Raw genomic sequence first — 14088 nt, forward strand, 5'->3', positions numbered from 1 at the left:
ACCCTCCAACTGTACTCATTCCGTGGCCCACCTTTTCCCAGACATTTTCTCTACTCAAGTCTTCGATCTCCTTGTGTATATTAGTTATGTTCTTAATAACTTTCTCAAGGGGCTTCGAAGCGTCTGGAATGTAAGTGCAACATTCCTGGACCTTCAAAGCCTTACAGACTCCGCCCTCTTTTGCTAATAAGACATCTAATGCAAGCCGATTTTGAAGAACCATAGCCCTTATCGATTGCATCTCTCCTTCTACCAGCATTAAGGACTGAGCAGTGCTGGCAGACAACCTGTCGACAACTGTTGCCAGTCGTCTAATTTTAACATCATTAAGGATTATTCCCAAAAGAGGGAACATAGCTCCAAAGACATCTCCAACCATTTCGGCATCACCTACATCTCTCCTTCCCCTCGATGATGTCTGACCCTCAATGATCACTAAGTCTTGTGCATGATATATTTTGGGGAAGACAATTGCCAAATAACATGATCCATACCAGTTGTCAGGTAATCTCACGTAAGCATTTCTTCCACATACAAAATACACATTTGGAATCACTTGCATTCCCTTCAGGAAATCCTTAGTGTAGTACTCTAAATTAAAAGCATGTTCACAGTCAACTTCACCCACGTATACATTTTCATAATACGTTTTGGCTCGGTGAAGACATAACTTTCCTCTCTGCGCTTTATCTAAAGCTATTGGACCACTACTACCCTTTCTCTTGTGTGACTTCTCTTCTTCGGTCCAATCTATTTTCCCTTGTCCTGATTTTTTCAAAATCTTTTGTCTCCTGTAACGATCATCCACCTGCCCTATGAACCTTTTCTCGACTTCTGACACCTTACATGTCAGGTTATTTCTACGGGCATGTGAAGTATCTAAGGTAATCCAAGGAATGAAGAATTTGGCCAATCTGTCTTCACTCTTCCAGTAATCCCATTTATTCATCTGCTTATAATTTGGGACTTCTGGCAACACAGAATCATAATTGGAGAAATAGTATTCAAAACTATCTCTCTCATAAAATATACTAAGCAACAAGCTACATGTAATGCCATATGTCAGCGGGAGGTGATGATATCGAATTCCTTCATCTACAGACGCAGGCAACTGCATGCAGACGTAGCAATCCTTAACCTCCATGGCATCCACGTATTCATACAAAAGTTTAGCATAAGCATTTGACCTAAAGTCTCCTTGGGACTCGTCCACATGTAGCCTGCGGGCTTCTGCAGCCAATAACGCTTTCTCTTGAGTGTTTTCCCTTTTCTCACCAGCAACAGTGGGTGTAAGCGTTTCTACAGAATTCACATCAGTTACCTTTACCTCTTCCTCATGTCCCTTTACATAAGAAATTGTTACCACTAAAGCTATTAGTATTATCACTCCTACTATTAGTGTACCTATTATACATTTAGCTCTGCGGTTCGGGGTGCCGGCCTCCATTTCTTCAGACAATCTAGCTTTTCCCTTTCTCTTTGCAAAAAGTTCTTTTCCTCTCGTTCCTTTACAGTCTCTTTCAATCCTTTTTGTCTTTAGAATCCACACAGCTGGAGGCTGACAGCCTTTTTCGCAAAAGTCCTTTCACAGTTCAAAAAGACAACCCTAGCCCTTCTCCATCCACTCAAGGGGTTCCCTAAAATTCTCTGCTTCCTGGGCGCTAGGTAATCTTCTTTTCTTCCGCTTGCTTTATTTACAAAGTCCTTTAACAATCGACTATTAGATTTGTGGTTGCAGCTTCAATAGCATAGTTCAATATTTCCATGCGAAGAGTATGCTCTTCATGTGCTGTTATCGTTGTACCAAAGTCGGGGAATCGCAATTCTGTAAGAAACATGTGTTTTAACTTGCTGAGGCGGGGAGGTCTGGGGAGCACGAATGTTAGTGACCCTTCTTGTTCGACACCGGGTACCAACAGTTGTATTTCCACGGTGATAATGGGCTCAGAACTGGACACCACCACCGCTCGGATCCTCCCTGTCTCCGGTTTCACAGACATTTGTCGCCAGATATGTCCACTCAGGTGTGGAGTATCTTTTGTTAGGCACACGCACTCTTCTTGACCTCCTTCGGTCTGGTGCTTCAGCGCCCTGAGCACCTTCTTCTGGGTCTGAGTCTTCTGATATCGGAGGAAGGGTTGCTTCTGGAGTTGACCTCAGGCTAGAACTTCTTCTTTGCGGCCAAATTGCTTCTCCACGTGCCCTTCTACTCCTTCTCCTTCTGGTCTGTTCTCGCTCTCTTTCAGACCTGTCAGGGTCAGACTCGTACTCCCAGCTGTCTTCTCCTTCTGTAGCGTCTTCTGTTTCGCTGTTGTACTGACCGTCCTCAGCTTGGTCAGACTCGTTCCCTGCTTCCACTGGCACCTCTACAGCTTGGCTAGCCCCCTCTATGGCTTCTTGGTCCTCAGCTGGACGTCCATCCGAGAGAGGAGCTGTTTCCAGAGGTGCTGGAACCCTTTTCGTATGCGACGCGTGTATCCAGTTGGGCAGGCCTCCCACCTTTACAGCTGTACTTGTGATCAGGATGACCTGGTAGGGCCCACGCCAACGAATATCCAAACAGCTTCTTCTCACATGTTTCTTCACCAGGACCCAGTCCCCAGGATACAGGTCATGGCAAGGGCCCTGGCACGCTGGAACCTCTGCAGCCTGCACCTGAAGGGACACAGAACGCATGGCGTCAGACAGCCCCTTACAATAGTCCAGGATCATATCATCTGTGATATTTAACAGTGCAGTAGCTGGAATAGATGGCAGCCTCATTGCTCTCCCCATTAACACCTCATGTGGTGACAACCCTGTTCTTCTGTCTGGGGTACTACGAAGGCTCATGAGTACTAATGGCAGGGCATCAGGCCAACTCAGGGTCGTTGAGGAGCACACTTTCGCTATTCTGGACTTGATCGTGCCATTAATTTGTTCCACAATTCCTGAGGCTTCTGGTCGGTAACTGCAATGTAGCTTTTGATCTATATTTAGTGCAACACAAATCATCTTCACAAGCTCGCTGTTAAAATGTGTTCCCCTATCTGATTCCAAAAAGGCCGGCACCCCGAAACGAGGGATAAGTTCTCTAAGCAGTAACTTAGCCACTGTGAGGGTGTCGCACCTACGTGTAGGGTATGCCTCAACCCATCTGGAGAACACACAAACAACCACCAGGACATAGCGGAGGCGGTTGCATCTTGGCATTTCAATGAAATCTATCTGCATTCTGTTGAATGGACCTCCTGATCTTCCTATGTGACTTAGTGCAACTGGTGTTCTTTTCCCTACGTTCAGCTGCTGGCAGGTCACACAACGCTGGCACACTGCTTCTGCTGCTATTCTAAACTTAGGATTGTACCAAGTCTGTCTAAACACTCTCAGCATAGCATCTCTCCCTAAGTGTACGGGACCATGTATGAGTCTAGCCATTGGACTCACCATCTCATTGGGCAACACTGCTCTGCCGTCTGCTGAGACCCAAAAATGAGTCTCACCCATTACACATCCTGCCTTTTCCCACGTTTCTTTTTCAGAATCAGGAGCATTTTCTTGCATGATTGACAGTTCATCCCAAGTATCAACAGTTTCTAGTATCATGGCTAATTCAGTTCTTACATTTATTCCACCCACATCCACCTCTGTGAAAGAGTAACCTTGTTCCGCGCAATACCGTGCAACTTCATCAGCATATCTATTGCCTTTCGAAACAAAGTCCTCATTTTTGGTATGTGCGATGCACTTTACAACTGCGATACTTGCTGGACATTGCAATGCTTCTAACAGCAAGCGCACAAACTCTCCATTGCGAATGGGAGAGCCTGAAGAAGTCATGAACCCTCTTTGAGACCATAACTGCCCGTAATCATGAACTACCCCGTACCCATACTGGCTGTCGGTGTATATGGTAACTCGAATTTGATTGCCTGCTAAGCAAGCACGTGTCAGGGCAATAATCTCGGCTACCTGAGCGGAGTGTACTCCTTCCAGGCACCCAGCTTCCACAACTCCTTCAATTGTACAAACAGCATAAGCTGCTCTTAACTGCCCAACTGCGTCTCTTACACATGAGCCATCGACAAAGAAAACTTCATCTGGGTCAGTCAGTGGCTCATCTACGATGTCGGGTCTGGGTTTGGTGCATAGTTCAGTCACATCGAGACAGTCATGGTCTGTATATTCATCATCATCAATATCATTTGGAAGTGGCATTAAGGTAGCAGGGTTCAAAACAGAGCATCTCTTGAGGGTCACGTTCTCTGCAGCAAGAATAACTTGCTCATAGCGCGTGAGCCTGCTATTGGTCAGATGCTGTGTTTTGGTCCTGGTCATCAACAGTTCAACAGAATGTGGCACGCACACCTCTAACGGGTGCCCCATAACGATATTTTCACATCTCTCAATGCTGACACCCGTTGCAGCAACGGATTTGAGACATCCGGGCAACGCTGCGGCTACTGGGTCTAAAGTAGCTGAGAAATAAGCAACTGGTCTACGGGCATTCCCATGGATTTGGACCAACACAGACAACGCACAACCTTCTCTCTCACAACAGTAAAGAAAAAATTGTTTATTGTAATCAGGCATTCCCAATGCCGGAGCACGACACAGGTCCTCTCGCAGCTGTAAGAATGCCATCAAACAGTCTTTGTCCCATGGTACCGGATCACTCACCTCCTTGTGCGTCAGTTTTTGCAAGGGTTTTGCTTTCAGTGAAAAGTTCACGATCCACTGTCGGCAATAACCCACCATCCCTAGGAACATCCTGACCTCTCTCTGTGTCTGAGGCGCATTCATTTTCATGATCGCCTCTATCCTGTCTGGTGACACCTTTCGTTTGCCTTTCTCAATTCTGTGTCCCAAGTACTGCACTTCTGTCAGGCAGTACTGCAATTTTCCCGGGGACACCTTATGCCCATTGACAGCTAGGTGATTTAACAAAGCAATGGAGTCTTCCCTGCAAGCTTCTTCTGTTTCTGACGCCACAAGGAGGTCGTCTATGTACTGGACCAGAACTGACTTCTGGGGCAGCACTAGACTTTCAAGATTTTTCTTCAAAAGCTGGTTAAAGATCGATGGACTCTCTGTATACCCCTGAGGGATACGACACCATGTTAGGACGCGATTTTCCAGCTTAAATGCGAAAAGAAAATGGCTATCTTCGTCCAAAGGGATCGAAAAGAAAGCCTGACAAAGATCAATCACAGTGAACCACTCAGCTTGGAATGGAATCTGAAACAGTATCACTGATGGATTCGGTACCACTGGACAACATGAAACGACTATGTTATTAATCTTTCGAAGGTCCTGCACTATCCGAAATTTCCCATTTGGTTTCTGCAGACCCATAATCGGGGAGTTACATGGACTACCCACGATTTCTTTCAGTATTCCCTGTTTAATCATGGACTCGATCACGGGTTTTATGCCTGCAATCGTTTCTGGAGTCAATTTATATTGGGGTGTTCTTGGGAACTCAGCATGCGGTTTCACTACAATTTTCACTGGGTCCACCCCTTTAACCAATCCAATCTCTTCCCCAGTGAAATCCCATACTTCTGATGCCACTGTCTCTCTCAAGTCCCAGGGAAGCTCGTCCACTGTCAAAGTAGGGTACAGCTCCACACATATTCTTGAGTTTGCTACTTTGAAATCTGCATCATCATCATTAGTCAATACCTCCACTCCCTGAGGTGTACAATATATAGTACAATTTAATTTACACAACAGGTCTCTTCCTAGCAGACACACAGGGCTTGAATCGCAAACCACAAACTGGTGCTCATCGCTGTACTTCCCTATTTTCACCTGTACCGGTTCTGTCAATTGGCTGGTTATTCTCCTGTTTGCGACCCCTACCACCTGTATGGTCTCTCCAGACATGGGCAGGTCTGGAACTGCAGCTGATCTGATCGTGGATCTAGTGGCTCCTGTGTCCACCAGAAATGTCGTAGGGCACCCTGCTACTTCTGCTTCAACATAGGGTCCCCTCTGATCTACCTCTAAGGCTGCCCCAAGGGTGCAGTCTTCTCTTTCCACTCTCTGTCCAGTTAATGGGTCCACATAATAGCACTCTTCACCTTCCACAAACAGGGGCATTTGTCTATAGGTCTTACCCATACTCCCTACTCGAGGAGGTTGCGGGAACTGAGCTCGAGGAGGAGCCCCCCCCCCTTTGAGCACCTTCCCTTGGTATGGCGTTACCCCTCTTGTAGGTGCACTCTGAACCTCTTCCTCCTCTATCTCTTGCTCTCCTATCTCTACATTGTAAGGGCACTCGCGTTTCCAATGCCCCAGCTCGTTGCACTGGTGGCACCTAGTCGTTTTCTTCAAGGTAGCTATGTCTATTCTGGGTCTAAAGGTAGTACTCTCCTCATTACCCTTGTTCTGACCGTACTGCTTCTTACCTCCTGTACCTGTCCCTTGCTGCTGTTGTTGCGGTCCCCCCTTTCCTGCTGTCTGCAATTGTACCACCATCAGCTTTTCTTTTAGTTTCTTAGCCTTGGAGTCTACCTCATCACAGCAGTACCTGGCATATCTCAGTATTTCATCTAGTGGTTTACTTTGCCAACAAATCGAGTGTTGCTGAATCATTAAACTAATATCCGGTCTCAGTCCCAAGACGAATTTGGACACAAATTGCCCTATGTCCTTTGGATCCATTACATCCAAGCCGCTATACTGTTTAAACGCCTTCAGCAATCTCTCGTAATATTCATGGACTGTCTCTTTGGGTTCCTGTCTCGTTCTGTCTATTCTGACCCAATCTATGTCTTGCATTGGCACTTTTTCTTTCAGCCAAGTCATCACTCTCTCGAATTTTGCCATCACGATCTCGGACGGCCCATTAGTCCTAGCATCTCTCTCTGGCTCCGTTGTGGGCCACTCAGCGCTAACCTTGCATGCTGTCCACAGATCTCCTGGTACTACAATGTCAAACAGCGTGTTCAGATCTATCCATAGGACTTTTGAGATCTTTACAAACCTCTCGACTTGCTTGTACCACTCCACGGGGCTCTCTCGTAACTTGGGGAAAGATGTGGTAAAAGCAGCTAAATCTCCCCTACTCCAAGGGACATGTACATAGCTCCCATTGGCAACTTCACGCAAAGGGTAAGCTTCTATTCCCTGCTGTCCTGGTGTCATATCAATCATGCTTCTCCTGCCAGTCCCTTTCTTGGACCACCTCTCTTCCCATTTATCTAGTGCCCTCCAAGTCCTTATTCCAGTAATCAGTTCCCTTATGTGTGTTTTCAGCCCAATCGTTCTCCTCTCATCTAGATCTCGATCTGAGTAATGTAGCCTGTGGTTACCCTGTAATGCTTTGGTTCTTGACAAGTCCACCATATATTTGCCTGCTAGTTCGACTAACTTCTCATGGACTGCTCTCGCTTTTCGTGTGATGTCCTTTGCCATATACAGTATTTCATCCTGTTCATACATTTCCATTCTTTCTAAAGGCAGGGTACCATCTACCATGTCATCCAGATCTGACCTTAAGCTGGAGACATCAAGTCTCTTGACTTTTATCTCAGCTCGCAATATGTCTTTTGAAGGGGGCTCACTGGTCTCCCTACCATCCCAACTTCGAGCTCTGCGTTTGGGCTCAGGAGAGTTAGTGGGTGGCCTCCCTTGCTCCCATCTCTCCAGGTCCCATGCTCGGCCATCCGATCTTGGAAGGTGATGGAACACGGGCCTGTTACCCCCACTCTCTCTCTGCCCACTCTCTTCTTCTTCTCTCCTCTCACCGCACACCTCTCTGTTATTTTCCCTCTGGTCGCTACACTCCCTTTGCCTCGTATCGCTCAGTATCCGATACGATCCTTCCTGGTTCCCCATATTCCCTGGGCTGCCCCCATTTCTGTCATCACAGGGACTATGGTGCGACCTCTCACAACTCCCATTCTGTTCTCTGGTGCCAGGCACACAGTGTGGACACTTAAAGCTGTTCCTGTACTCTTGCGCTCTCCTCTCCCCTTCACTGAGTATTGGGCACGCCACCCCTCCACTCCCGGGGCCCCCGTTTTCCAGGTCTGTTCTACCTCCATTCCGGGCCCAGTGGGTGACTCCCCTACTCCCTCTACAGTCCCACTCCGGGCTACTCTCTCCAGCCCCGCAGTGAGTCCGTGCTCGGCTGTCCTGACTTTCCCTTTCTGCTTCTGCAGCATTGATGCACTTTTGAGCCTTCACTGCCTCGTCCCACTGCTTCATGTACTCATTTAGCTCTTGAAAGGATTTTCGTCCAGATCCCCTCAGATCCATTGGCCATCTGGGGCCCCCAGGATCTCCTCCTGGGTCCCCTGCTGTGTGCATCGGGGTACTCCACTCTCTGGGTATCGGCATCTGACTTGGGGAATTAGTGGTATCGTTCCTCCTTGCCTGCTCTGCTCTTTCCCTGTCTTTCCGTTTCCGTTCTTCCCCTTTTGCTCTCTCCTGGTCATATATCGATATTATAGGACCTATGGTAACAGGTACCTGTAGTGCATCTGGTAATGGGTAGGATGTGGCGCTTTCCGTTTCCGGCGCTCTTTGCACCACAAACCTACCGACCACCTGTTGCACCTGACTAGGCTGGAGCAACTCTTTCTTTGGCTCAGGATCCCACTCTGAACTGGGAAGCGGTCTATGCTCTCCTGCATTGCCCCCCTTTGCTCCTTCAGTATTCTCGACCTCTCCCCCTGCTCTGTTATACGGGGTGGCCGGTCTGTCAATAATCTGTTTATCAGGCTATCCTCTGTTTCGCTCTCATCATCTTCTTCTAGGGGACTTTTATTTACTGGCGCCTCTAACACTGGGTACAGTTTATTTATTTCCAGATTATGCACTCTCCATCTTTTAGCATCCGCATCCCACCTTGCATCCTGTACTGCCCTTACCGAGCGTTTCACCCTTTCTTGTCGTCTGTTCATATTCCTTTCATGCGCTGCCCTAAGCCATGCATCAAGGGCTTCAAACTGGGTTGGTCTAGGCAAGGGTCTCTTTGAGGTCATGACTGATTTCAATCTATGTAACACCTCTAATCTGAACGTCCCGTACTTCGGGAACGTCAGTTCCTCGTTTCCTTCAGTAATCTTACTCCACTCTGATATCCAAAGGATCGTATGCAACCCAACATTTACTGCCATGTAACGAGCTGGCGTACCCTCCGGCGGGGCTTCTTCCCCTTCATACGATCCTCGCCTCTCTTTCTTAAACAGCGCTTTCAACCATTTAAAACACTTCATAATTATTCGCACAAAATCCAGCCTCGCTACTCTGTTTACTTCCTGATGACAATCCACCAATCCTGTCGCGGCTTTGCTAGCTTGGCCTATCACAGCGCGGTCTTTCTCCTGTTGGCCAATCACGTCGCGACCCTGTCTGACGTGTTCGCTAGCTGGCCTATCACAGCGCGGTCTTTCGCCGGTCAGCCAATCACTGCGCGACACCACCTGACGTCACTTTTTCTCCGCTTCGCAGCAGCACCCCTCCTTTCTCAACTCGTCTCCCGGTTATGCATGCGTCCCATTCATACACTGAAAAATGACTACTTCCGACCAAGCGGTCACTTCTCTCGACTGTACGTCCACAGTCTATCTGTAATTGTCAACACAACTGACGAGATGTCTATCGTCCCTCTGATAGGTTACTTACACACACACAGTAACTTCCGACCAGCGTCCGTTACTCACGCACTCACTCTTACGTTCCCCCTATCTCGGTCTCTCGGGTGATCAATGGTACCTCATGACCCCCTTCACACTAGTTGACAATTACTCTGGGTGTCCGATACACCCGAACCACTTAAGCTCTCCTTGAACTTAAGATTTCCACCGGTTGCGCGCGCTCACAACCTGTTCCACAGTCACTCTACAGACATTCAACTCCGCCAGACATTACAACATAGATACAATACAAAACACCGCAATCTAACACGCATAACCCTTTATACTCACTCTCGACCGATACTGCTGCTTTTTCTGTCTCACGTCATCCGGATCTTCTTCGGCGGGTTGTTCTTCCGATCATCGATTTCTAGGGGCCTTGGGGTAAGCTAACCTGGCCTAGGTCACCGTCCTCAAGAAGGCAACCATCCTCTATAGCTACCAACTGAAAGGGCGAGATTTTGATCGATACCTTATATCTATTGATCCAAACCTCGATCCGGTCGACTGAACCTTTGTTGCCTGTCTTGGAAGAAAACAGTACCCCTATCTGCAAGTAAGTTCACCCAATAAAGGACTCTACTCTTAAAGATCACGGACAACTTCTAGGTTTCAAAAGTTTATTGTAAAGATATAATGAGCTGCAAATACAAGCATCTCAGAATGAGGTTCACGAGATACACAGGTCCAATTACATACATGTGCTCTCGAAAAGCCCTCAGACGAGCAACAGAAATCACTAACACAAGTTCTAAAAATAGCAAAGCTATCAGCATAGACGCATATCTCTCCTTCATTTAGGTTGGAGGAAAACAAACACAGGTTAGGCGTCCCTACCCTGTTCTAGATGGTATCCCTACTTAACCAAATCCCAACCTAACAAAGGTGTCAGCAGTGAATGACCCCCAAGGGAAGTCACCCACTCTAAGTCTCTTGGTGAAAACCTAAAGTTCTCCAGTCATGACCCCTCACTGCCTACCCATCCGCTCTCTAAAGGGTCCTCAGGTCTCTGCTCTAACTCCACCCAGGGGTGCTGTCCCTAATACAAAACAGTCAACAACATTTGAGACGCCCCTTGCGAAACGCCTCTCACGTGGTGCAACTTCAGGCTTTTTCCATGATGCTTTGTATTGGGCCTCAGACGTTAGAGTTGACCTTGCTTCTCAGACTCTTCTCCGGCCCGCTGATACCCCTTAAACATTCCAGAACCCTCCTCCATGTCTGGGCCGTCTACTGAACAGACCTCTATTCATTCACTTATAATTGGATCCCCCCTTTCCTGTTGCAGACAGATATCTGCCGCCAAGAACCCAACTCTCATAGACTTCTAAAAAGGCTTGCAACATTTCTCAGCCCAGACATGTACGTGTAAATCAATGCTAAAACATTTCAGGCCTACAATATTTCTCATTATGATTATAGCATTCAACTTCTTCATTTAATTAAAGCATGTTAAAACTCTTATTCTATTATTTAGAAAACATTACTATAAATCATGGCCCATTAATGCAATGACCAAAAACGTTAAACAATCTGTGTCGTGAAAAGAAACACCTTCCCTTTTAGCTCCAGCTCTGGCCCTGTGGCCTACCACGTTCTGCGTTTTACCACAGACCATCTTATATGTTAACAGCTACACGACATAGATTCAAAATAATCACGTCTAATAAAATCATATAATGTCACACATTTCTGTATTAGTTCCACTTCTACTTAAATCTCTACATTAGCTATATATTTTTGAATATACTTGCAGATACTATTAGCACTCATGGCATTTCTCTTCATGACCTGTGCTTACTATAGATAAGTGTGATGTACTCATACATTTATATCAGTTTGCGCTCTCTCATATTTAAACAACAGCAAAATACATTAAACCCTACCATTCACCCATCCCAAAGTGATAAACAAATAGATTGCCCAAAACTTTCCACACACTGTTATGTTGCAGCCCCCTGCTAAAACCTCTCAACCAATACCCCCCCAGAAAAAAATTCTCCTAAACTTCACTCTGAAAAAAACTCCCTAATCTGTGCCCACTAATTATCTAAAATCAAAACTCTAAGCTCGTGCATTCGAACGGATTCCTACATCAGTGCCCATTATTTACCTGGAAACAAACGCTCTCCTCTCTGAACTCTCCCGTAACCTTCTCTCTCAATCACCCTACCAAACGAACCCTTTTTAAACCACCATGCTCTCACTCACATGTTTTCAATTACCCTGAACCATCCCGCTACAAGAGACACTACCACAACACTCGCAAACTGCAACATCCATTATCTAAAATCAAAACTCTGTGCTCGTGCATCGAACGGATTCCTACATCAGTGCCCATTATTTACCTGGAAACAAACAGTCTCCTTTCTGAACTCTCCCGTAACCTTCTCTCTCAATCACCCTACCAAACGAACCCTTTTTAAACCATCATGCTCTCACTCACATGTTTTCAATTACCCTGAACCATCCCGCTACAAGAGACACTCCCACAACACTCGCAAACTGCAACATCCATAATGCAATACTTTAGCCTGAAAAAATCCTCTTACCAAATCAAACCTCCCCACCCGAATCTCATACATACACTGGTGAAACTTACAACAAAACTACATGCTCGCTTCATCCCTCCTCTATTATCAGGTTTCACGCCCAAATCAAACCCACTTCACATCATCCATACCCTGCGTACGCCTTAACGATCATTGTTTCCCTAACTAGTGCTCTCACCCATAGGTGTCTCAAAACCTACTCGTGTTACCGTACTAAATCCCCTCAACAAAAGAACACTACTGTGTAACCACACTGATTCCCCCTAGTGAAACGATAAAAGAACATGTGCCAATTGGTAAACAGTTCTAACAAAAAAAACTAGGCAATTTAAGTACATCAGTCCTACATTGTGCAAGCTGTGATATCAATGCGTTATGAGGTCTTTCTTCGATGTAAAACCTTCCGATGTCTCCATTGTTCGTATGTTAAACTTTAAACGTAATCTTATCGCTTTGGGGTGCACCCGTCTTTGGGACAGTAATATTGTGAGCAGCAAAAAAGTTGAAGTCAGGGTGCACGCCTTCCCTTAGGTAGAATCCAAGTAATCCGGCATTTTCTAGAATAGCGTGCAAACCATTGTGCGTGACCTGTCCCCGGTCACGTATTTTGAAAATGAGAAAGCGAAGGCACGGGTCACGTACAACGAATATATCATAAGGCATTTTTCCCCAAACAATTCCATCAGTTACTGGAATGTCTGAAATGTTCATGAGGGACAATTCTCTTTTAGCTTATGCGAAGATTGGTGAGTCCTCAACACCTCATTGACCAGTTCTGTAGCAGAGCGTTCTGGAAGATAAGGGCCATTAAACAGCAAGAAGAAAAGTGTGATCTAACATATATCCAAGGTGGAACGAGATGAGTGTGTTGCAGCCATGAAAAGAAAACACAGACCTTTGTAGGCAGAGTGTCTATAATGGAAGAATTATCAATAGAGTCAGAATAAAAATCATCTAGACCCACATAATAACCAGAAGTAGTTCATTGGAAAACTGGTGTCACAGGTACAGTAAGAGGACCAGACAAATCCAAAAGAGGTGGATCAATAGAAACAACGCCAGCAGCAGTACAAACAAGATGGCTGCGGTTGCTCCCCAATACTGCAGAACTTGGAAAAGCTCACAGAAATAATGAGCACTTTAGTTACGGACCTTGTGCGAGGTCAACAGGTGGACGAGCAACACATCACGCCTCCCCCACCATAATCCAACCAAGAGTCCAAGCAGGAAGGCCACACAAACAAATATGATAAAAGCCATATATGAGTCATCAGGGCCTATGGGAGACCAAACTAACAATATAAGAATAGAAGAACCGCAGCCTACATTGGCCCCACAGCTAAGGCTACAGAACAATTAGGTTAGACCAGAAAAAGCGCAGGAAATCTCCAGGCATGATAGCAATAACCTCAAAAGTCCTTCTAGTGACATTAGTATGCCTGTTAATAGCCACTCGACCTTTTGCCATGCATCTAAAATCTCGTATCCCCCTTCAACACCGTCTAACGATCGCTACCCCCACCCCCTCATTCCAGGTATCCTTGGAACCAGTGGATTCCCCCTCTCTCCTAGCTCCCCGAGACTCCCCCCGCAACGTATCACCATCCACTCCTGCTCTCTCCCAAAAATCAACCATAATACCCTAACTTGTATGCTGGTTAACTGCAGTTCAGCTGTATGCCATGCATCCGAAATCTCTGAAACCATACTGAGTGAAGCTATTGACATCGCCTTCCTCACTGAAACATGGCTGAATGACCACTCATCACCCATCCTCGACCTACTCTGCCCCCCTGATTACTCTATCATCAGAAAAGACAGACCAGTAGGGAAAGGAGGGGGAATAGCCTTAATCTTCAAAAAACAACTCCAAATCTCTCTTGGCAAGAATACTGACTACTCAACTT

The 14088-nt window shown here is 46.3% G+C and overlaps 1 protein-coding gene across 1 annotated transcript in view; it reads right to left on the reverse strand.

Annotated features, from left to right (window-relative positions):
• Nucleotides 1–12018, reverse strand: part of LOC144807827 (uncharacterized) — a 78092-nt gene extending 66074 nt beyond the window's left edge. The window contains exon 1 of the mRNA XM_078673470.1: nt 11978–12018. The gene's annotated coding sequence lies outside the window, so the exon portion shown is untranslated. The remainder of the gene's footprint in view (nt 1–11977) is intronic.
• Between the last annotated feature and the right edge of the window lie 2070 nt (nt 12019–14088).

This window comes from Lissotriton helveticus, chromosome 1_2, assembly GCF_964261635.1.
Source record: "Lissotriton helveticus chromosome 1_2, aLisHel1.1, whole genome shotgun sequence".
NCBI classification, from domain to species: Eukaryota; Metazoa; Chordata; class Amphibia; order Caudata; family Salamandridae; genus Lissotriton; species Lissotriton helveticus.